The sequence below is a fragment of the Heterodontus francisci genome, chromosome 8 (assembly GCF_036365525.1).
Source record: "Heterodontus francisci isolate sHetFra1 chromosome 8, sHetFra1.hap1, whole genome shotgun sequence".
NCBI lineage: Eukaryota > Metazoa > Chordata > Chondrichthyes > Heterodontiformes > Heterodontidae > Heterodontus > Heterodontus francisci.
In genome coordinates, this window is record NC_090378.1 from 19,871,996 (window position 1) to 19,898,037 (window position 26,042).

Genomic DNA, 26,042 nt, shown 5'->3' on the forward strand with positions numbered 1-26,042 from the left:
TTGATTTCTGCATCTAGAGACAGGTTACTGGTGATAGTTGAGCCTAGGTAGGTGAACTCTTGAACCACTTCCAGAGCGTGGTGGCCAATACTGATGGATGGAGCATTTCTGATGTCCTGCCCCATGATGTTCATTTTCTTGAGGCTGATAGTTAGGCCAAATTCATTGCAGGCAGCCGCAAACCTGTCGATGAGACTCTGCAGGCACTCTTCAGTGTGAGATGTTAAAGCAGCATCGTCAGCAAAGAGCAGTTCCCTGATGAGGACTTTTCATACTTTGGACTTCGCTCTTAGATGGGCAAGGTTGAACAACCTGCCCCCTGATCTTGTGTGGAGGAAAATTCCTTCTTCAGAGGACTTGAACACATGTGAAAGCAGCAGGGAGAAGAAAATCCCAAAAAGTGTGGGTGTGAGAACACAGCCCTGTTTCACGCCACTCAGGATAGGAAAGGGCTCTGATGAGGAGCCACCATGTTGAATTGTGCCTTTCATATTGTCATGGAATGAGGTGATGATACTTAGTAGCTTTGGTGGGCATCCAATCTTTTCTAGTAGTCTGAAGAGACCACGTCTGCTGACGAGGTCAAAGGCTTTGGTGAGATCAATGAAAGCAATGGAGAGGGGCATCTGTTGTTCACGGCATTTCTCCTGTATCTGACGAAGGGAGAACAGCATGTCAACGGTCGATCTCTCTGCACGAAAGCCACACTGTGCCTCAGGGTAGACGCGCTCGGCCAGCTTCTGGAGCCTGTTTAGAGTGACTCGAGCAAAGACTTTCCCCACTATGCTGAGCAGGGAGATTCCACGGTAGTTGTTGCAGTCACCTCGGTCATCTTTTGTTTTTATAGAGGGTGATGATATTGGCATAGCGTATGTCCTGGGGTACTGCTCCCTCGTCCCAGCACAGGCATAGCAGTTCATGTAGTGCTGAGAGTATAGCAGGCTTGGCATTCTTGATTATTTCAGGGGTAATGCTGTCCTTCCCAGGGGCTTTTCCGCTGGCTAGAGAATCAATCTCATCACTGAGTTCCGATTTGGTTGGCTGTATGTCCAGCTCATCCAAGACTGGTAGAAGCTGGGCTGCATTGAGGGCAGTCTCAGTGACAACATTTTCCCTGGAGTACAGTTCTAGGTAGTGCTCAACCCAGCGGTCCATTTGTTTGTGTTGGTCAGTGATTGTGTCCCCTGATTTAGATTTGAGGGGGGCGATCTTCTTGATGGTTGGCCCAAGAGCTCTCTTCATGCCATCATACATTCCTCTGATGTTTCCGGTGTCTAAGGCCAGCTGAATATGACTGCATAGGTGTTGCCAGTAGTCGTTTGCGCAGCGCCTGGCTGTTCTTTGTGCAGTGCTTCTGGCTGCTTTAAGTGCTGCGGATGTTAAATCGCTGGGGGCTTTCTTGTAGTTCAACAGTGCAATGCGCTTAGCGGCTATGACAGGTTCCAGCTCTTCATTATGAGATTGAAACCAGTCTGCATTTCTCTTCGCACTTTTGCCGTAGGTGGTCAAAGCTGACTCATAGATGGCGTCTCTGATGTGGGCCCACTTGGTCTCAGCATCCCCTGTGGGAGTGTTTTGAAGGGCTGTTGCAAGTGAATTTAGAAATTTTTGTAACAGCTGTGGGTGAGAAATTCTGCTCGTGTTGATGCGCGGGTGGCCCTTCTGCTTGGAATGATGCAACTTCTTTGGTCTGAGTCTAACCTTGCTGCACACCGGGGAGTGGTCGGTGTCGCAGTCTGAGCTGTGGAAGCTGTGTGTGATTTGAACACTGTTTAAGGCAGCTCGCCTTGTCACGATGAGGTCTAGCTGGTGCCAACGACGCGATCTTGGGTGCCTCCATGAAACCTGGTGAGCCACCACTCTCTGTGTAAAGAACCTACCTCTGACATCTCCCCGAAACCTTCCTCCAATCACCTTAAAATTATGCCCCCTGGTGATAGCCCTTTCCACCCTGGGAAAAAGTCTCTGACTGTCCACTCTATCTATGCCTCTCATCATCTTCTACCCGTCTATCAAGTCACCTCTCATCCTTCTTCGCTCCAATGAGAAAAGCCCTAGCTCCCTCAATCTTTCTTCGTAAGACATGCCCTCCAGTCCAGGCAGCATCCTGGTAAATCTTCTCTGAACCCTCTCTAAAACTTCCACATCCTTCCTATAATGAGGCGACCAGAACTGAACACAATATTCCAAGTGTGGTCTAACCAGGGCCTTATAGAGCTGCAGCATAACCTCGCGGCTCTGAACCTCAATCCCCCTGTTAATGAAAGCCAACACAACATATGCCTTCTTGCCACCCAAGTTGATAGGGTTGTTAACTTTGAGCGATCTATGGACATGGACCCCAAGATCCCTCTGTTCCTCCACACTACCAAGAATCCTGTCTTTAAGCCTGTATTCCACATTCAAATTCGACCTTCCAAAATGAATCACTTCACACTTTTCCAGGTTGAACTCCTCCTTCTTCTGAAGACTTGAACGCATGAGAGAGCAGCAGGGAGAAGAAAATCCCAAATAGTGTAGGTGCGAGAACACAGCCCTGTTTCACGCCACTCAGGATAGGAAACGGGTCTGATGAGGCACCGCTATGCTGAATTGTGCATTTCATATTGTCTGGAATGAGGTGATGATACTTAGCAGCTTTGGTGGACATCCGATCTTTTCTAGTAGTCTGAAGAGACCACGTCTGCTGACGAGGTCAAAGGCTTTGGTGAGATCAATGAAAGCAACGTAGAGGGGCATCTGTTGTTCACGGCATTTCTCCTGTAGCTGGCGAAGGGAGAACAGCATGTCAATGGTGGATCTCTTTGCTCGAAAGCCACACTGTGCCTCAGGATAGACACGCTCAGCCAGCATCTGGAGCCTGTTTAAGGCGACACGAGCGAAGACTTTCCCCATTATGCTGAGCAGGGAGATCCCACGGTAGTTGTTGCAGTCACTGCGGTCACCCTTGTTCTTATAGAGGGTGATGATATTGGCATCGCGCATGTCCTGGGGTACTGCTCCCTCTTCCCAGCACAGGCAAAGCAGTTCGTGCAGTGCTGAAAGTATAGCAGGCTTGGCACTCTTGATGATTTCAGGGGTAATGCCGTCCTTCCCAGGGGCTTTTCCGATGGCTGAAGAATCGATGGCATCACTGAATTCTGAAATGCAGTGTTGTAATGGGAATAAAACTTTCATGGTTATTTGCAAGCCTGGTATGGTGAAGTGGTGAGTCTTAGTGAGACTGACACGTGATGGTGACCCCCTATTGACAACTGTAGTACAGATTTCAATGCCAGACAACTTTTAAAGGTAATTTTTTTAAAAACTAATGCACACTAATGGTTTTTATAATGTTATATGATTGGAGTCTGACCCCTAACAGTTTGTAGAAAGTATTACTGAGCAGCTCCCCTACCACCCCTTTTGTTACCCTTGGATCTATTTCTGGTAAATGAGCATACACCCACTTCCGCCAGTGGATCATAGGACATTTCAAGGATGGAGAAAGTCCAAATTCTGAGCTAAAACTGCTTCTTTACTTTTTGAAGCTTTTCAGTATCACAACATACTGAGTTATTTCATTCATCGAATCATACAGCACAGAAGGAGGCCATTCAGCCCATCATGTGCTGGCTCTTTGAAAGGGATATCCAATTACTCCAACTCTCCTGCCCTTTCCCCATAGCCCTGCCAATGTTTCCTTTACAATTATCCAATTCCCATTTGAAAGTTATGATTCAAAGTGCTTCTATCGCCCTTTTGGGCATTGCAATCCAGATCATCACTTTCTGCGCTTAAAAATCGAAATCTTCACATCTCCCTTCTGATTCTTTTGCTAATTATCTTAAATCTGTCCCCTCTGGTTATTGACCGTCCTGCCAGCAGAAACAGTTTCTCCCTATGTACTCTATTAAAACCCCTCATAATTTTGAACACTTTGATTAAATTTTCCCTCACCTTCTCTGCTCTAAGGAGAATAATCCTAGCTTCTCAAATCTCTCTTTGTAATTGAAGTCTTTCATCCTTGGTACCATTACAGCACATCTCTGTACCCTATCCATGACCTTGGCATTCTTCCTAAAGTATGGTGCCCAGAATTGGACACAACACTCCAGCTGGAGCCTAACCAATATTTGATAACTGTTTAGAATAGCTTTGTTGCTTTTGTACCTCATGCCTCTATTTTAAAAAGCCATGGCTCCTCGACTACTCCTGCCACCTTCAAAGATTTGTCAACCCCCAGGTCTCTCTTCCTTCATTCCCATTAAAATGGTACCATTTAGTTCCGAAGAAGGGTCACTGACCCGAAGCGTTAACTCTGCTTCTCTTTCCACAGATCCTGCCAGACCTGCTGAGTGAATCCAGCATTTCTTGTTTTTGTTTCAGATTTCCAGCATCCGCGGTATTTTGCTTTTATTATCCATTTAGTTTATATTGCTTCTCCTCATCCATCCTTCCAAAATGCCTAACTCCACACTTCTGTGCATTAAATTGCATCTGTCTTGTGTCTGCCCATTTCACCAGTCTATGTCATCCTGTCACTATACTCATAGAGTCATAGTCGTACAGCATAGAAACAGGACCTTCGGCCCACCGCGTCCATGCCGACCATAATGTCTATCTATACTAATCCCACCTGCCTGCATTAATTCCATATCCCTCTATGCCTTGCTCATTCAAGTACCTGTCCAGATGCCTCTTAAATGTCACTACTGTTCCTGCCTCCACCACCTCCTCAGGCAGCTCATTCCAGATACTCCTCACTGTTTACTACAAGATTTCTAAGTTTCATGTCATCTGCAGACTTTGAAATTATACTGTTTATACTCCAGTCCTGGTCATTAGTATACATTAATATACATTTTGTCTCACTGAGGGTTGTGCGACTTTGGAAGTCTCTTCCTCAGGTGATGATGGAGGCGGGGTCATTGAATATTTTAAGGCAGAGGTAGATAGTTTCTTGTTAGGCAATGGAATTAAAGATTATCTGAGGTAGATGGGAGTGTGAAATTCAAAACACAAACAGATCAGCCATGATCTTATTGAATGGCAGAGCAGGCTAGAGGGGCCAAATGGCCTACTTCTGCTCTAATTCGTATGTTCGCATATATCAAGAAAAGCAATGATCCTAATATTGACCCCTGGGGGCACCGCTGTATGCTTCCTTCCAGTCTGAAAAACAATCATCCCACCACTACTCTGTGCTATCTGCCCCTTTGCCAACCAGTGGGAAAATGTTTCTGCTAAAATGTTGTGTATGGAGTAGAGTGGGTCTTATCCATTATATAATTTGCAGTGTTTTCAAATTAATTTTGAATATGCCCCAAAATAAGAGTGTTTCAATTATATGCCACTTTATTGCAGCTCTTAGGTTGTCCTAAAGTGTCCCAAATATAAAATGAATTCATTTTGAAGTGCAGTCATTGTTGTCCTGGAAACACATCCATACATAGGAAGATCCCAGAAGCAGAAACGAGATGAATGTAAGCATTCTCTGTTTTGCTGGTCTTAGTTGAGGAAGAAGTGTTGATGCAGACAACAGAGTAACTCCTTTTGTTCTTTGAATAGTGTCCACTTGAATAGGCAGATGGGAGCCCCTCTGTTTTTTGCATGTTCAGATATTTTTTGAAATCACATGAGAGAAAAGGCCCCAGTCTTGTGAAGGCTATGGAGGGGGCTTTGAACCATAGCATTTTAGAACACAGGATCAGGCCATTCAGCTCATAGTGCTTGGCCCAGCTTTGTAAAAGAACTTTCCACAGATGCTGCCAGACCTGCTGAGTGATTCCAGCATTTCTTGTTTTTGTTTGTAAAAGAACTATCTACCTAGTCCTAATTTTGCTGCCCATTCCCTTTATAATTTTTTCCTTTGTCTAATATTTATCCACGACTCTTTTAAAAGCTATTGTGGATTCTGCTTCCACCAATTTGGGAATGGAATCTAGTGCCAATGATGGTACTAAGCAAATCTCACAAGACTCTCAATTCGCTACTGGTTGATCAGGAGACCATTTAGAAATGACTGCTTTTATAATGACAAATGTGAGTCATGATTTTGCCAAGTGCAGCTCTCATTTTGCTGTTTGTAAGTGACTGACTTTCATCCCCTGGTTACTTTTGTGTTGCCAGCTCTGTGTGTTGCTATTTTTTTTGCAGTTTCACAGACCATAGTTCCTGAACCTTGCTGCCAGCTTCAAAAATAATCCATCATGTTTCCCTCTCTCCTATTGCCTTGAGTAGAATACCAATGGGGGAAGGGAAGAGACGAATTATAACTCATGAGACATGAAGAATTTATCGGAATTTCCAATTGTGAAAATGATCCAGCTCCCTTTCCAGTCCGGGATCACCAATTTCTCTGAAATTAGCTAATGCCGATTTTCTAAAAACTGCATTTCATGTGAATACTATGCTTAGAGATATTGGATTTAAAAAAAAAATAAAAGACAAACCATTTTCCTCAAATTAATTTCTCTGCTCAAGCATTCAGTCCCACATGCCCTTGCATGCGTACAATTTCCTGATCTGACTGTTAATAAAATTGTTCTGTTGGTTAGTCGTTAACACAAGCTGCTTTATGCACCTCAAACTCTTGGCACTTTTAACGTAATGACTTGCTGCAACCTGCTAAGTAATGTTCTGCCAATTCATGTCAATTGTTTTCATACAAAATCTGGATCATCTCCAGTGTCCTAATTTCCATTTATTGATAATCCTAAGCATATCCAAGACTGGTTTTATTGTATTGAGATGAGAAAGCTAACTGGCTGTGCCTGTTCTAAAAGCTGCAGGTAAAACAGATGTTGCAGCTTAACTTGATTTTGTTGCTAATCTTACAGTGTAACTCATTTGGGAGGGCAGAAAGCGCAGTATAAGTGTAAGCAGCTCCTCATCTGGAAGTACCTGCTGCATTTTAAATGATGGGAATTCAAACCAACATTGACGTCCTCGTACTTTGGTTACTTTGTAAACATTTGATTTTTATTTTCCTCTTGGCAGCAATTTTTAAAGTAATGCGTCAGAAAGAGCTGGTGTCATAAACTCCAGTGCATATTTTTAGAATCCTTTTAGCAGTGTTTACTGTCATCTGTGAATCAGAGCCCTGTAGATTATAAAGACACTGTATGTTGTGCCTGCTTCACTACTGGTATCCCATTTAAGGGAATGTCTTTGGGGAGCTAAAGCTGGAAGGGGTGGGGAGGAGAGGGATATAACTCAAGTGAATTCAATCTAATTGGAGATTCTGCTGTCTGGATTTAAAGAGAATAAGATAAATAATTACATGCACCATCCTTGTAAGAGATCTTCTGCAGCTTTGGTGATCTTTGTGTGCACTTTTTCCCCCTTTGTGTGGCGGTTTGCATTTTTCTGTCTGCCCAAGTCTCTACCCTATTTTTAATGTATTTGTGTGCCCGAGTCCTAGTATGTTTCTCTGCCCATACCTGTATGCCCTTCTCCATCTGCATGCCAGATATGTCCCTCTCCAAAACCAAAATACTGCGGTTGCTGGAAATAGAACCATAGAAAAATTGTGGCACAGAAGGAGGCCATTCAGCCCATCGTGTCTGTGCCGGCTGAGAAAACTAGCCACCCAATCTAACCCCACCTTCCAGCACCTGGCCCGTAGCCTTGCGGGTTTAATCTGAATTAAAAGCAGAAAAGGCGAGAAATACTCAGCAGGTCTGGCAGCATCTTGTCAAAAAAAGAAACCGAGTTCATGTTTCAGGCTGATGTTCTGATGAAAAGTCATCGACCTGAAACATTAGCTTTGTTTCTCTTCCATAGATGCTGCCAGACCTGCTGAGTGTCTCCAGCATTTTCTATTCTTATATCCTTCTCAATTTCGATATCCCTCCCTGTACGTCAACAGTGTGGGTTCAATTCCCGTTCCGATCTGAGAAAGGCAACGGTAAGCCGCCTCATACACACTCTTCCCTAGTCATGCTCATTTCTCCTGGTGGAGAAAAAGAGCAGAGGACCTGCCCTTAGTCAGACTATCACCATAGCACCAGACATGTCCCTGTCCAACTCAGTATCCCTCTCTGTACTGCATCATATGAATATCAGAAAAGAAGGGGGAGAAAAGAGCATCTGATCTATCAAGCCTTCCCCATCTAATAGTTGGAGTAACTTCATGCATTGTCTCTCACCATCTAGTCATGGTACCTCCTGGGAGAGGCAATATAACATGAGAAAAAAACTGTGTAAGTGCAGTATGTTTAACTGGGAACACTAATTTTGAAAGGATAAATTGTATGTAAGGGAAAAAGTGCTGCTTTGTCTACAGCTCCAGAATAACAACAATCTCGTAATCTATTCAAAGCTTTATTACAAAGGATAGGACAGCAAAGTAGCTATGAACATTAGTCTGTAAGACACAGTTTAGTAGTTTAGCCCTTGAAAGGATGGTGAGTGACACAAACTGCGTCAATCTTTTTGGTCTCATGATAATGTTCATTTTTAATCATGTTCTCTTCGTTGTTCAATCAGATTTCACAATTGGTAAACACTGCTCAGTTAAGTGCTGGCACAGATTATCAACACTTGGTCATTTTACTTCACTAATGAAGCTGTAGTTGACCAGGAAGTATTTGACCAAGCTGAAGATTGAATTGCCACTGGGACCTAGTTGGTATGTGGTTACACAAAATTTACTTGGGTACACTATCTTATGCTGGACATTCCTGTGGTTCTAACAGTAGAGTGAATATACTCATGACTTATGGTTATAAAATCTTCATGAGCTGCAGATTTGACACAATGTCTATGACATTCTATATTCTGGGCCACCCAGTGAAATTTTTCAGTACCTCCCACAGCCAGTTATTAAAATGTGTTGCTGAATTTCAGAGGTCCTCCTGCTTTGCAGAGTTTGCTGACTGCACACAAGCTTGCAGCCTGTGAAAGAGCTTACAGCCCTATCCGTGAGTAAAACCCCTAAAAGTTATGATGCTGTTCTCGTGCTTAAAAATCAACCTGTTCCCAGCTGATTTTAACTCGTGGGGAAGCTCAGTGTGGGTTTTCTTTGCATCACAGATTGGATTTCACAGCTCATGAGAGTGTGAAGGAAAGTTAAACATTGTTGGGCTATACAATGAATTGCAGCAATTCCAGGACATAACTGGATATATGATTTGACCTTGAACGGCTATAACTTTTCCCCTGATGGCAGTTTGTTAGTCTGATGATGCTGTAGAATGACAAGGGCAGAGTATATTTTGTTGCCTACCACACTACTCCAGAAGAATTGTCTGTGTATGCAGTTGATTATTCTGAGCGAGTAAAATATTCTGTTCAGCTAAACTATCAGAGCATCTGGCTTGTGGTAGAAGACTGGTTTGCACTGAGAGATGGTCGGTAAAAGGTAATGAATTAACCTGGCTGTGGGAGAATAAATATATAAACAATCAATCTCTCGTTCTCACTCATTCACACAGAAGAAGGCAGTTGAATGGGTTCAGTTGTAGTGCCTTTGTCTCCTAGTTGATACCTGGTATGTAGTGATTAATTTTTACTTTTCCAAATCATTCAATTTGGCATCATTCTGTTCATTCCTATAGAATAGTGAAGGCCACAGTTGTGATAGTGTATTATTTGAAAAAACTTGTTCCCATTTTGGAATTGGTTTGGACATAACTTGTTCCATGAGTAATTTAATAGAATGTGGCTTTGGACTTTTTGGTCAGGATTTGTTGCTGTGGGTTGCCATTAATGGGTGTTGAAGTCTCTTGACCCTGCTACCTTTTTAAACAAAAAATGGTTTCTGCCGCTCCGGTTGCAAAATGACTGAGCGAGTCATGGGTGAGGAGGTCGAGACTTCAGACCGCCGGCTTCTGAGTGACTGACCCCATTCCAAATCCTGGGTGATGTGCAAAGAAGGGCAATGCCCATGCTATCTGCAGTGTGACTGGGGTGCGCGTGCCAATGGGGAAGGAGCAGGTGTGTCCGCGTGGCAATGTTGAGGGCTTAGCTGTTTTACATCCTCTGAACAATGTTTCTCAAGAAAGTTTCTGCAGTTCTAAGAAGGAAAATTTACATGTGTGTTAGTGCCTTTCATGACTCCAAAACACCTCACAGCCAATTAGTGACTTTTAAAGTGTTGTACTGTAGGGAAACATGACAAGCAACTTGTTCACATTAACGTCTCAAACTGCAATAAGTGAAATGTCTGTTTTAGTGATGCTGGTTGAAATATAAATGTCAGCCGGGACATGGCGAGAATCCTCGTGCTCCTCCTTTTGTAATGCCATGGTATCTTTCTTTATGCCTATTTGAGAGGGCACATGGTGGCTTGGTTTAACGTCTCATCCAGAAGATGGCACTCCCTTGGTACTACACTGGTATCACACAGAGTACATTCTCATAATACAAAGATATTAATTCTGAATTCTGTAAGTTATTTTTCACCAGATTTCCTAAGCTTTCCACCAAATCACACCTAATGTTTGTCTGTGGTTTCTACATTTTAAGTTTTATTGTAGCCCTCTATGTTCACCATTTTGTGATGTGCTTTATCTATGTTTAGCTGTTAACTTATATCATTACACTCTCCTACATGGATGATGGATCCAATTAGGAATTAGGTTTTGCCATACTGCCTATATTTTACTCTCTTAGGGGCATCTCTGTGCCTGAGATTGGAACCACTGACGTAACTACAGTCTGGAAATTGCAGTTGATAATACTGGCAGAGAAACTCTTCACATTTTTATAAGCAGTCATTTTGTTCACTGTTTAGTGGAGGTGTTATCCATTTAAAATAGAAGTAACCTTTAAAGAAGAAAAGGCATCAGCCATATTTAAAGTAAATGAGTTCATGACTGTTCAATTAAATATTGGGAAGACGGAAGCCATTGTCTTCAGTCCCCACTCCAAACTCCGTTTCCTAGGTTCCAACTCCATCTCTCTCCCTTGCAACAGTCTTGAGAATAAACCAGACTGTTTGCAACCTTGGTGTCAAATTTGACCCTGAAGTGAGATTCCAACCACCTCCGTAACATCATCTGACTTTGCCCCTGCCTCAGCTGTTCTGCTGAAATCTTCATCCATGCCTTTGTTATCTCTAGACTTGACTATTCCATCGCACTGTTGGCATTCTCCTATATTCTACCTTCCATAAACTTAATTTCATCCAAAACTATGCTGCCCATGTCCTTACTTGTACCAAATCCCGTTCATCTATCACCTCTGTGTTCTCTGACCTACGTTGGCTCCCGGTCAAGCAACACCTTGATTTTAAAATTCTCTCATCCATCCATGGCTCGCCCCTCCCTATCTCGCTAATCTCCTCCAGCCCCTCAACTCCTCGAGATATCTGCACTCATCTAATTCTGGCCTCTTGAGCATCCCTGATTTTGATCACTCCACCATTGGGGGGGAGGGGAGAGGGGGGGGGGGGTCACGCCTTCAGTTGTCTAGGCCCTAAACTCCTCCAATTCTCTACCTCTCCTTTCTCCTTTTAAGATGCTCCTTAAAATCTAACTCTTTGACCAAACTTGCGACCATCTGCCCTAACATCACTACATGTGGCTTTGTGTCTAATTTTAACTTTTAATCCTCCTGTGATGTGCCTTGGGATGTTTTATTAATCTAAGGTCGCTTTATAAATATAAGTTGTTGCTCAAATAGGTGACAAAGGAAGGAGTTAATTTCCTAATTCTGCCAAACACGGTTTCTAGGTTTTTATGTGCATGTCCCGTTGTACATTTGCTTAGCTTTAGCGAATGGTGTGCATCAAATAAAAACATAAAATGCTGGTAGTCAGCAGGTCTGGCAGCATCATTGGAGAGAGAAACTGAGTTAATGGCTGAATTTTATAAGCCCGCTGCTGATATCAGCAGTGGGCGAAGAAAATGGCGGTCTGCCTGTGCAGGCCGCACACCAAAGAGCCACCGCGATTCCAAGTGCGGTGTCTCATTTAAATAGCCGGGACGGGCTGCCCACCCTCTCTCTCACCCTAATCACGTGGAGGAGGGGGGCTGTCGGTCCCCGGCAACGGGGTCAGCTGCCTGTGTGCGGCATTGACGCCATTTTTAAAAGGGCTGTCAGCCCTACCGGGACATTTAAATATTTAAAGTGACATTGAATTAAAATTAATAAATACATTTCTTTTGCCCCTCTCCCACCCCTCCAATATTAATTAGATTAATTATTTGCCCTTTTCCTCCACCGCCCACACACAACACACATTCACAATCTTGACCTTTTCCCCCACCCCACACAAACTTTAAACTATAACTCTTCCCACCAACCCCTACACCCATTATGTTTATTGACTCTCTTTTGGCACCCCGACCCCACCTCACCTCGGCATGGATAAACTTCTCTTGTCCCCCCTCCCCACCAGGGTTGCGCCTCGTTTCCCTGGACGTGGATCTGAAGGCACGGTAGTGCCGGCCGCCGGGGTAAAGATTGCGGCGGGACTACAGGAGGTGACGGGAGACTCATTAATTCAGATAAGTTAATTGATTTAAATATTTAAATGGCGGTCCCGTTGCCGGGTGGGCGGGGTGCGGCCACGAGGCCTTGCTGCTGGCAGCAGTATCCGGCCAGGCCCTGCTGGCATCAAGGTCCGTGGCGGGCCTCATCTGCAATCTTCATGTCTCTCCCGTACCCCCCGCCCCCTCACTCCCACCCGTCAGGGATCCCGACACCGAGGGCTCTATAAAATCCAGACCATTGTTTCAGGTCTGTAACTCTGTTTCTCCCTGACCTACTGAGTATTTCAAGCATTTTCTGTTTTTATTTCAGATTTCCAGCATCCACAGTATTTTGCTTCTGTAAGAGCATGCATTGTTAGCTACGTTTGCCCTCTGTGTGAAAGGCAGCCATTTTGTAGTTTATCTGCAGTTATCCAATCCACTTTTTTGACTTTGCTATTGTTTGGAAGAACAAAATAACAATGATGGTGAGTTTATCACCCTGTGGGGAAACTATTTCATCCATAATCATGGTATTTTAGGGTATTATTAAGCTCCATATTCCATATAGGGATCCTCCCTCTCATTCCTTTTTATTCCAGCGACCATTTTAGTTTAATGGTCCTAATAAATTTTATACAATCTACTGCAGAAACTCGCCAAGGCTCCTTCAGCAGCATCTTCCAAATTCATAGCTTTTACCGCCTAGAAGGACAAGGATAGCAAATGCATGGGAACACCACCACCCTGAAAGTTCTCTTCCAAGTTGCACACTATCCTGTCTTGGAAATATATCAGCGGTTCCTTCATTGTCACTGGGTCAAAAACCAGGAACTTCTTCCCTAACAGCGCTGTGGGCGTAACTACACCACCTGGACTGCAGCAATTCAAGAAGGCAGCTCACCGCCACCTTCTTGAGGGCATTTAGGGAAGGGCAATAGACACTGGTCTTACCAGCAATGCCCACATCCTGTGAATGAATTTTTTAAAAAAAGTCCTTCCTAAAGTGGAGAAGAGCAAAACTAGAGGCCATCAATAAAAGAAAGTCACCAAAATATCCAGTAGGGGGATTCAGAAGTGATTTCTTTACCTGGGGAGTGGGGAGAATGTGGAACTTGCTACTACATGGAGTGGTTGTGGCAAAATAGCTTAGATGCAGGTAAGGGGAAGCTGGATAAACACATGAGGGAGAAAGGAATAGAAGGATTTGCTGATAGGATTAGATGGGGAAGCGGGAGGAGGCTCAAATGAAGCAGAAACGGCAGCATGGCCTGGCTGGGCCTAATGCCCTGTTTCTTTGCTGTATATCCTACGTAACTCTATCTAATCTTGAACGCTTTTGAGGTAAATCTTAAAATGCTGCAGGAGTTTTACTCGGTCATTGTATTGTGCCTAATGAAAAATGCCAGTCTTGTAAAATTCATTGGAAATAGAGGCCTCATGTTTTAAAACCCAGTTCTTGTTTGCCATCTTGGATAGGGAGCAGCTATTCCCCTTCGTTAAAGGGTCAGTTACGAGGGGACACAAGTTTAAGGTGAGGGGCAGGAGGTTTAAGGGGGATTTGAGGAAGAACCTTTTTACCCATAGGGTGGTGACGGTCTGGAATGCACTGCCTGGGAGGGTGGTAGAGGCGGGTTGCTTCACATCCTTTTAAAAAGTACCTGGATGAGCACTTGGCACATCATAACATTCAAGGCTATGGGCCAAGAGCTGGCAAATGGGATTAGGTAGACAGGTCAGGTGTCTTTAATGCATCGGTGCAGACTTGATGGGCCGAAGGGCCTCTTCTGCACTGTATTATTCTGTGATCTTGAATTATTGGTGGCTAGCATCAGTATGAATTGGAGAATTCAGGAGTTCCTGCATGTTTAGTTTAGTTTAGTTTAGAGATACAGCACTGAAACAGGCCCTTCGGCCCACCGAGTCTGTGCCGACCATCAACCACCCATTTATACTAATCCCAGACGAATCCCATATTCCAATAACATCCCCACCGGTCCCTTTATATTTCTTTACCACCTACCTATACTAGGGGCAATTTATAATGGCCAATTAACCTATCAATCTGCAAGTCTTTGGCATGTGGGAGGAAACCGGAGCACCCGGAGGAAACCCACGCAGACACAGGGAGAACTTGCAAACTCCGCACAGGCAGTACCCAGAATCGAACCCGGGCCCCTGGAGCTGTGAGGCTGCAGTGCTAACCACTGCGCCACTGTGTATATCTTGCGTGGGAAATGCTGAACCAGCTGATAGAATTGAAAGCACAGAATGAAATGACAAGAAAGGAATCAAAAGGAGGATTAGAGGGTTATTTTAGAGATCAAAGGAAATATGCTATTAATTGGTTAGTGATGGGTGCAATATCCTAACTCACTCTGATGGAGAGGAATGACTAACAGCTGGAAACAAACACATGGCCAACACGAAGACAGAGAAAACAATCTTGAGCCAGCAGCTCTAAAGGGACTGGGTATCCGCTGCTGAAACTCTCAACCGTGCCTTTATAACTTCCATATGCGATTATTCCAGCAGGCTCCTGGCTAGTCTTCCACTGTGCACCCTCAGTAAACTTTAGCCCATCCAAAACTCTGCTACCTCTATTTTATCTTGCACCAAATCCCGCTCACAAATTTCCTCTGCATTTGCTGACTTACTTTGGCTCCTGGTCTGGCAAAGCCTCAAATTTCAAATTCTCATCCTTGTTTTCAAATCACCCCCCTCCCCCCCGCCATGGCGTTGCCCCTTCCTATCTCTGTAACCCTATAGCCCTCCAACATCTCTGCGCTCCTCCAATTCATTAAACGTGCTGTACTGGCTATTGGAATGTGTCACATACTGCCATTGCTATCCAGTCTGCCATTTGCAGAGAAGAGAAACACTTAGTTTAGTTTAGAGATACAGCACTGAAACAGGCCCTTCGGCCCACCGAGTCTGTGCCGACCATCAACCACCCATTTATACTAATCCTACATTAAACCCATATTCCTACCACATCCCCACCTGTCCCTTTATTTCCCTACCACCTACCTATACTAGGGGCAATTTATAATGGCCAATTAACCTATCAACCAGCAAGTCTTTGGCATGTGGGAGGAAACCGGAGCACCTGGAGGAAATCCACACAGACACAGGGAGAACTTGCAAGCTTCACATAGGCAGGACCCAGAATTGAACCCGGGTCGCTGGAGCTGTGAGGCTGCGGTGCTAACCACTGCGCAACTGTGCCGCCCATCTTTTACTGCCTCTCATCTTTCCCCCGACACCATGTATTTTTTCCATATTTACTATTTGAAGATTTATTTTTGTATTATTTCTTGTTTTATAATCTAAGGTGCGCATTGGTTTTTTTTCTGTGCCTGCATTAAGACCACAGTCCAGATTTTCCTGGGTTGATGCACCATTGTAATGGAGTAAGTATAGTGGAGTAAGTAACTTCTGCCATCAATTGTGCCATTTTATATTTTTCTGTGACATTTGCTCTACTCCTGCGCCCTCATGGAAAACAGTGAGAAGGTAATTATCATAACTCCACACCCACTGGTTAATGACGATTTCAAAATGATAATGGTGGCCTGGCATTCTCAGGCTGCATTTAAATGATCTGCTGATTTTTATACCGCACATACTAAGTGTTATACTTGCAGTATTGCATAAAACAATATCTAAATGATACATTAGATGTAAACAGTATAGTGTATTTTCTCTTTGGTCTCCTAATGCTATACAGTACTAGAACAAATGCATACTGTACAGCGCTAAGCATAGCTGTTTAGCAATATTAAACATTATCATACAGTACTATATCAATTATATCTATGCAGAGATATATTGAACCTGTTTATAGACTATTAAAATAAATGTGTGTGTGATATACACACATACATACACATACATATATATATATATATATATATATATATATATAAAACATTATATGCAACTCATTAAACAATACAAAGAATTCTATACTACACTTAATAGTTTCTATACAAAAGTGTTTATTTTATAATATTGTACAATGGTTGTGTATATCACTTTCCTCCTTTCACTTGATTTTAACATAACATTCTATTAAACAAACCGTGTTAGTAATGATGACTAACAACGAGATTAATGTGAACAATCATGGTCTCTGAGTTTGTATACCTGCATCCAATTCCATAAGGTATGCCAACCTTTGCATTCATAAAATAGTTATCCTATTGTGCATGAGACATGGACCAGTGGTTGCAGATAAGCTTCATTTATAGACATTCTAACAATGTGCTCATGAGAACTTGAGGCAGCAACTCACATAGGTTGAATATGTTTGGATCTGAAATGCTGGGTTTAAAAGAAAATGATCCACCTAAACGTATGAGTTAATATTATCTTTATGAAAGGAAACTAAACTAAATAAGAGGTCAAGCAAGAACTGAAGAGGAAGGACTGCAGTGTAAACAGAGAGACTACAGAATGCTGCAATACAGAGAGATCTTGGTGTCCTCGTATATGAAACACAAAAAAGTTAACATGCTGGTACAGCAAGTAGTTAGGATGGCAAATGGAATGTTCGCCTTTATTGCAAGGGGGTTGGAATATAAAAGTAGGGAAATTTTGCTACAGTTGTACAGGGCATTGGTGAGACCTCATCTAGAGTACTTTGACAGTTTTGGTCACCTTACTTAAGGAAGGATATACTTGCATTGTAGGCAGTTCAGAGAAGGTTCACTAGGTTGATTCCTGGCATGAAGGGGTTGCCTTATGAGGAAAGGTTGAGCAGGTTGGGTCTATACTCATTGGAGTTTAGAAGAATGAGAGATGGAAGATGTGAGGGAGCTTGACAGAGGAGATGCCAAGAAGTTTCCATTTGTGGGGGAATCGAGAACTAGGGGTCACAGTTTCAGAATAAGGGGCTGCCCATTTAAGACTGAGATGAGGAGGAATTTCTTCTCTCAGGATCGTGAATCTTTGGAATTCTCTATCCCAGAGAGCCGTGGAGGCTGAGTCATTGAATATATTCAAGGCTGAGTTAGACCGATTCTTGAACTATAGGAGAGTCGAGGGTTATGGGTTACAGGCAGGAAAGTGGAGTTAAGGCCACGATCAGATCAGTCATGATCTTACTGAATGACAGAGCAGGCTCGAGGGGCTGAATGGCCTACTCCTGCTCCTATTTCTTCTGTTCTTATATAGATGTCTAAATGTGTCCAAAGAAAGAACTTGCATTTGTATAGCCCCTTTCACAACCTCAGGACATTCCAAAGCACTTTACAGCCAGTGAAGTACTTTTTGAAGTGTTGTCATTGTTTTAATGTATATGGCAGCCATATTTGTACACAGCAAGCTCCTACAAACAGGAATGTGATGATAACCAGATAATCTGTTTCAGTGGTGTTGGCTGAAGGGTAAATATTGGCCAGGACACTAGGGGGGTGGGGGAGAATCTCCCCGGCTCGTCATTGAAACAGTGTCATGATGGGACAGACTGGATCTCAGTTTAACGTCTCATTCCAAAAGTTGGCACCTCTGATAGTGCAGCACTCCCTCAGTACTGCACTGGTGTGTTGGCCTAGGTTTTGTGCTGAAGTGTCTGGAGTGGGACTTGAACCCACAACTGTCTGGCCTGAACGCGAGAATGCTAACACTGAGCCACAGTTAACACCATAAACAAATAAATCCCAAGTGATGGCACTTGTTACAAGTGTTTTGTTTTGTATTGAAAGCTTAGAATTCTGTGTGTTTTTAAAAACTGAGGAAAGGTTTTTTCTCTGTGGACATAGATTGCTGAAACCTGGTGGATTTGAACTGAGTGAATTACACAGACTGCAAGGCAACTGTTCCCAAACAAATCAGCAGGGGATTGACAGGTCAAGGTTTATGATTGTCATGTGACTTGATTGTTGAAGTTAATTTCACTTTTTGATTGTAAAAAGACCAGTGAGTTGAACAAGGAGCAGGCAGTTTGAAATCTGGCTGTGACCTGACTGGAGAAAAAGACCTCTCTCTGTAAAGGAAGACTTGCATCTCTTGAAAAGTAATCCTGCATTTGAAATATGGCTGTGATTTGCCTGGAGAGAGAAAAAAGACCCAGGAAAAAAGTTACTTCTCTCTGTAGAGGAAGACTGCTTTTCAGAGAAGAAACCCCTGTATGTCAGAGGTAGGAGATTTCTATTGCCTCTAGTCTTTGAAGATTCCTGCCTCAAGAGTGGTTCCTGTTGCCTCCTGTGTTTTGGGAAACCCTAAAATCTCAAGAAAGCTTCTACTGCAAGACTGCTACTTTTTAAAACCCAAGCCGACCTGTTACTACACCCTTTTGGTGAAAGATCTGTATGACACCTGCTGCAAACAAATTGCCTTGAACAGACTGTTCATCAACCTCACTTGGAGTGGCATCTGACTAATCAACTCTGGGACACCTCACCATACCGAAAACATCCTACCAGAATGTGATAAACCCAATCATTTTTTTTTCCTTTTTATTCCTATGAAACCGCTATAAACTTTTTAAAAATCCCTTTTCCCCGGTGAACCGATTTTTTTTTTGAATGTATGTGTGTGTGCATGATGGCCAAGGAACTAAGGAGCTTTTCACATATGTAGATTTATCTCGTAAGTAGTTAAGACTTATTATTTATTTTCTAATAAATAGTTAATGTTATTGTTGTTGTTTAAAGAAACCTGGTTTGGTGTGCTTTATTCTGGGGGACAAATAAAATGTTTAACTTGGCTATTCTTCAGTAGGTGGGAAACTTTATCTGATATGCTATGACCTGTGGAGTAGTGGGACTGACTTAACCATGCATTTCTCCTGCCTTAGTCATAACAGCCTAATTCATGGGCACTGGCTACACCACTTCTGCTTCATCACTATGCTCACTGACGTTTTCTAATTTGAAAATTAATAAAAGGAGCGAGTTATTGGTGTGCTTGATGACAAAATGTACAATATCCTTTGCTGATCTTGTCATTGCTGGATAATCTGTGTTCACATATCTAAAGGTGCTTTTACTTTAGTATTTAAATATCAAGCTAAGAAACTCCATTTCAGGAGAGTGAACTCCGCAACCCCCAACCACCCCACCCCCTGCATGCCCCCCCCCCCCCCAACCCCTGTCCCCTTTTACACTAGGTCAGGGAGATGGATTTGCACTCTCTAATACTGAAATCCAGAATGTAAATGTGAGAGGACTGGATCCCTGCATTGACATTGCTGCAACTGTCAACCTTAATCTAGTGACACCATTGTGGAGCCCACTTCTGTGGGTTTGTGATTTCATTGGTACTCTGAATATCAGACCGTTTATACTATGGAGCAGCATTGTTTGAGACAGGGTCAGATACCTGCTGGGCCCTTGGTGTGTTTAAGGGTCTGGTTCCAAAGGCCAATTTCTAGCCAATGAACATTAAAGTTTTTGCCTCATCATATTACAGCAATAAACTTAGCCTAAATTTAAAAAAAATCTCAACTATTTAAAAGTTTAACAAGTACCAGATAAAACACTTTGTCTGAGGCGATGGGGAAGATCACAGGTTAACTGAGTTTTCATTTGATAGTGCTGAGGCCTTTCATCTCATCTTATTTTGGTCTCATCCTCTCAGGGTACCAACACAATTATCTTGCCAGCATCTACCTTCTCAGCTTAGTTCAACATCCTGGCCTCGACAGCTCTTGCACTACTTCATCTGTTGATGACTCTTTGTGTAAAGAAATGCTTGTTGACAGCTGGCTTAAATTACCCTTTTGCAACTCTGTGCTCTGGTATTGATGTAAGAAGTTTACTTTGACTATCCTGTTTAAGCATTCTCTGTATCTCCTATAAGGTCATCTCTCAGCTTGTGGGTGAAGAGTATGGATTATCACTCATAACTCCTGCCTCTGGGGATTTGAACTCAAAGGATTTTGGCAGTGTAATCTGGCATTGGGTTTGTTTTCTACATTGCTACTTCACGCTATTTAGATGTGGTGCATGATGAGTCAATGATCATTACTTTTAAGTTTCCCCCCTGAACCCCAGCTAGTGCAGCCCCTCCCACCCGAGTTCCAAATTAAAAAGAAAGTCAAAGTTTATTGTTTTAATATGACAAGGTAAAACTTTAATGTTCATTGACTAGAAACTGGCCTTTGGAACCAGACCCTTTAACACACCAAGAGTACATGTACCTATTTTTACTCCCAATTTATACTTGCCCATATTGAACTCCAGTCACTGCCACTGTTCCAATTTTCCCCAGTTAAATATTGGGAAGACTAAAGCCATTGTCTTCGGTCCCCGCCACCGACTCCATCCGTCTTCCTGGAAATTGTTTGAGGCTGAACCAGACTGTCATTTGACCCTGAGATGAGATTTCAACCACGCATCCACACCGTCACTAAGTCTGCCTATTTTCGCCTCTGTAACATCACCCCACTCTGTGCCTGCCTCAGTTCTTCTGCGGCTGAAACCCTCCTCCAAATCTTTGTTACCTCCAGACTTGACCATTCTACTGTACTACTGACCAGCCTCTCTCATTCTAGCCTCCATAAGCTTGAAATCATCCAAAATTCTGCAGCCCATGTCCTAACTCGCACCAAATCTCTTTTACCCATTATCCCTATGCTTGCAGACCTACACTGGCTCCTGGCTAAACAGTGTCTCCATTCTAAAATTCTCATCCTTGTTTTCAAATCCCTCCATGGCCTCACCCCTGCCTATCTCTGTAATTTCCTCCATACCCACAACCCTCTAAGATATCTGCAATCGTATTATTCTGGCTTCTTGAGCATCCCTGATTTTAATCACTCCAACATTGGTGGCCATGCCTTCAGCTGCCTAGGCCCCAAGCTCTGGAATATCCTCCCTACAACTCTCCATCTCTCCAACTTGCTTACCTCCTTTTAAGACATTCCTTAAAGCCTAGCGCTTTGACCAAGCTCTTGATCATCTGCCCTAATATCTCCTTATATGGCTCAGTGTCATACTTTGTTTTATAAATGCCTCTGTGAAGTGCCTTGGGATATTTTACTACACTAAAGGCGCTATGTAAATGCAAATTGCTGCTGCCGCTCAGCCCAGGCACCAATCTTGTTGAGCTCCTTTTGTAAGGTCTTGTCTTCCTGCTGTGAGCTAAAAGATGCCAATCCCTTGCCCCTTTCCCATTGAAATTTGACTCCTTTGCACTGTGGCTGAGTTCAGGTCACTTACAATTACCAGGAATAGAAGGGAGCCAACATGGACCCTAGGACATATCACTCAATACCTTCACCCTCCTAATGCAGTCGCTTCATGCCAGCTGCCTGCTTCTTTCCCTTTAGGTAGTTACTGATCAAGATCTAACCCTTGATACCAACCTTAGTTTATTGAGGAGTCATCAGAATGTTAATTTATCAGAAGGCCTTTTGAAGTATACTATATCACACTGCTTCCCCCTATCCATTTGCAAGGCCACCTCCCAAGAACAGTATAAAACTGTGGTTCAGCAAGAAAGAGATTCCTCCTTTGAAGCAATTCTGATTGTTTTCATATTACTGGCTACAGCTTACGGGTTAAAACTGACTAGTTTCTTTTGCCAGAAATTATTCATACATCACTGCACGAGATGGTGGATGTCTGTTTGGTTTTAATTCATTGTATGTGCACTTTGCTCGAAGCAAAGCGGAGGCTGAAACCAGTTCTGTTGAGTCACAGCTGTGATGAAGCTTTTTATTAGATACTTAACATCAGACACTTGGAACTAGGACAATCTTTAAAAACTTCTACTAATTAGTTGCACATAATGTCATCGTTTTCTGATAAAAGTGAGGTTTTTTGCAATACAAATGTTTTATCCACTTTACCAAATTTAAAAATGGCATTATAAATTAGTTTTTAACCTGAGACTACAAATACACAAGAGTGAATTATGATTGTCACGGAACATGAATGGAATGTTGAATTTGTTCACATAAAACACTGGAAAAAAAAATCTCAGAATGCCATGTAACAAAGAGCAAATTAACAAAGACTGCTATTCAAGAAAAGATGGAGAGAGAAAAAGCGGGAACTACAGGCCAGCTAACCTGACATCAGCTATTGGGAAATACGAACATACGAATTAGGAGCAGGAATAGGCCACTCGACCCCTCGAGCCTGCTCCGCCATTCAATAAGTTCATGGCTGAACTGATTACTCCACATTTCCACCTACCCTCGATAACCTTCCACCCCCTTGCTTATCAAGAATCTATCTACCTCTGCCTTAAAAATATTCAAAGACTCTGCTTCCACTGCCTTTTGAGGAAGAGAATTCCAAAGACTCACGACCCAGAGAGAACAAATTTCTCCGCAAGTCTTTCTTAAATGGGTGACCCCTTATTTTCAAACAGTGACCCCTAGTTCGAGATTCTCCCACAAGGGGAAACATCCTTTCCACATCCACCCCGTCAAGACCCCTCAGGATCTCATCTTTTAATCAAGTCGCCTCTTACTCTTCTAAATTCCAGTGGATACATACCTAGCCTGTCCAATCTTTCCTTGTAAGACAGCCCACCCATTTCAGGAGTTAGTCGAGTAAACCTTCTCTGTGCTGCCTCCAACACATTTACATAATTCCTTAAATAAGGAGACCAGTACTGTACACAGGACTCTAGATGTGGTCTCACCAATGCTCTGTATAACTGAAGCATAACCTCCCTACTTTTGTATTCAATTCCCCTCACGATAAACGATAACATTCTATTAGCTTTCCTAATTACGTGCTGTACCTGCATACTAACCTTATGCGATTCATGCACTAGGACAGCCAGATACCTCTGCATCTCAGAGCTCTGCAATCCCTCACCATTTAGATAATATGCTGCTTTTTTATTCTTCCTACCAAAGTGGACAATTTCACACTTTCCCACATTATACTCCATTTGCCAAGTCTTTGCCCACTCACTTAACTTATCGATATCCCTTTGTAGCCTCCTTATGTCCTCTTCACAAGTTACTTTCCTACCTTTCTTTGTGTCATCAGCAAATTTAGCAACCATACCTTCGGTCTCTTCTAAGCCATTTATATAAATTGTAAAAAGTTGAGGCCCCTGCACAGATCCCTGTGGCAGACCACTCATTACAGCTTGCCAACCAGAAAATAACCCATTTATGCCTACTCTCTGTTTCCTGTTAGCTAACCAATCTTCAGTCCATGCCAATATGTTACCCCCTACACCATGAGCTTTTATTTTCTGCAATAACCTTTGATGTGGCACTTATCAAATACCTTCTGGAAATCTAAATACAATACATCCACCGGTTTCCCTTTATCCACAGCACATGTAACTCCCTCAAAGAACTCCAATAAATCGGTTAACCATGATTTCCCTTTCACAAAACCATGTTGACTCTGCCTGATTAGCTTGAATTTTTCAAAATGCCCTGCTATAACATCTTTAATAATAGCTTCTAACATTTTCCCTAAGACAGATGTTAAGCTAACTGGCTAATGCTGGAATCCATTATTAAGGAAGTAGTGTAACAAGGCACTTAGAAATCGTAATATAATTAGACAAAGTCAGCATGGCTTTATGAAAGAGTATTTGATAAATCTTTGAGATTTTTTAGGATGTAAATTGCTTCATTTTTTCTTTCAACATGGCTCCTGGGTGGTCATTTTCCGAGGGAGCTCCTTGGTGTGTACCTCTCTCCTCGGCCATCCGCTGCCATCTGTTACTCTTTGTCCCCCAATCTCCTGTCTTCCAGTGTTTATGTTTTAGCTCTAGTAGTGGGTGTATTTTGGCCCCAGCTACAAATTAACTGCTAGTTTACACTGTCACTCTCCATACTCTGAATGTCCCTGCTCTCTGCTTTCCTCAGTGAGCTCTGGATCTTTTCTCAAATATTTTATTTTTTTATTTAGAGATACAGCACTGAAACAGGCCCTTCGGCCCACCAAGTCTGTGCCAACCATCTACCACCCATTTATGCTAATCCTACATTAATCTCATATTCCTACCTCATCCCCTACCTTCCCTCAATTCCCCTACCACCTACCTATACTAGGGGCAATTTATAATGGCCAATTTACCTATCAACCCGCAAGTCTTTGGCTGTGAGAGGAAACCGAAGCACCCGGAGGAAACCCACACGGTCACAGGGATGGAGAGCAGTAACACGGAACTGATGAAGAGCCCCCATCACTTGATCTGACACACTCATCCACCAGTTCAAATTGTTATGACCGACTGCTCCAGTCAAAGCCCCCAATCAAAATATACGATTCTGATTGTGGTGGGAGAAATGCACTGTTAACTCAATCCTGTCCCTCCACAGATAGCCTAACATATCATTTTAAACTTTCCACATTAAAGACCCAGTCAAACTGTAACATCTATTAACCCCCGAATGAGGCTAACCAAACCAGGTGTCTTTAAATCAACAAATTAACTATTTAATATAAATTCTTAAACACTACGAAGATATAAACAACATTTAAAATAGAAAAATTGAGGGTCCTTGCAGATTTATGCTCCTGCCGGATGTGGAACAGTTCAAGGATGTTTGAAGTCCTCACAGCCGTCCGATGGGGGAAAAAAGGTTCTTCAACAGTAGAACAGTCCGTAGTCTAATCTAGAAGTCAAAATTGTTGCTTTCCTTCTCCAGTGATGAATTTCTACAATTAACCACTTGCAGATACTTGTTAATGAGTCGATTTGGCTTTAGAATTTTTTGAGGGATAAAAGATGGTCACAGTCTAACCTCCCATCCTTCAGTTTAAATTATCAGAGATCTCTGTTTTGGCTTGCCTTTATTTATTATTCTCTCAAAATTTTAAAGACTAAATTCTCTTCCTTCAGCTTAAATGGTCGGTTTCTCTTTTCAGGTGCTTACACACAGCTGTCTGTCTGTTTCTCTGAGTTAGAACAGACTGTTTCAACTAAAAAGCCAATTCAAAAGATAATTGCAGCAATGTATATCTGTTCCTTGGTCTCTGAAACGCTCACCACATTCTTCCCGGAAAAAAAAACTACAGGATCATAAGATACTGACAATACATGTACCTTAGAGGCTAGTATTGAGGTGGGATCAGCCTATGATGAGTCACTGGGCATAAGTGGCTTGCAACCAGGCTAGGGGGAAAGCATAGTATATGTGCTAGCTCACCGGAGGGGGAGGTCGCAGACGAGTTCTGCTAAAGGGGAAACAGTTGAGACCTAGATGGGACAGCAGATAGGAGAAAGCTGATGGGCATGCAAACCAAGGTGGTGGGTGCATTGGCTGGCCTGCCAGGGAGCCTCCTGTCGCTGTCAAGGAGCATGGAGGAATGTGGCTCCAACTTGGCAAAGGACATCGTGCAGAGTTTGCCCTCTTCACAGACTATGCTTCATCTCCCTCTCATGCTGCTGACCCAGAGGCACTGCAGCTCCAGACCTCCTATCTGTTGCAGCCTTTGTTCAAACAGGCCACCAAATTTTCTGCCCTCCCTGTGAAGATGCAGTAACACCCCAACGTGGGGCAATGCGCAGGCTGTGCCAGAGGCAGCTCGAGGCGCAGTGCACCCTACTCAGAGGGCATCCAGCTTTCATTCTGAATTTTGTACCCATGGAGTCTACAAAGAGATGTAGAAGGGTTAATTAAATGAGCAAGAAATTAGCAGATGGAGTATAACGTGGCAAAGTATGAAATTTCCATTTTGGTAGGAAGAATGGAAAAACAGAATT

At 42.9% G+C, this 26,042-nt stretch overlaps 2 protein-coding genes across 8 annotated transcripts in view; both read left to right on the forward strand.

The window, feature by feature from the left end:
- LOC137372682 (volume-regulated anion channel subunit LRRC8D-like) overlaps positions 1 to 26,042 on the forward strand; it is a 104,560-nt gene that overhangs the window by 72,490 nt on the left and 6,028 nt on the right. The window contains exons 1-2 of one of the 7 annotated variants that reach the window (XM_068036751.1): positions 9,360 to 9,475; positions 12,329 to 12,413. The exons of 3 other annotated variants lie outside the window; for them this stretch is intronic. The gene's annotated coding sequence lies outside the window, so the exon portion shown is untranslated. 3 more of the 7 variants (XM_068036749.1, XM_068036748.1, XM_068036750.1) reach the window with 3 other exon arrangements.
- LOC137372681 (volume-regulated anion channel subunit LRRC8C-like) overlaps positions 1 to 26,042 on the forward strand; it is a 137,830-nt gene that overhangs the window by 72,486 nt on the left and 39,302 nt on the right. The gene's annotated exons all lie outside the window — the stretch shown is intronic.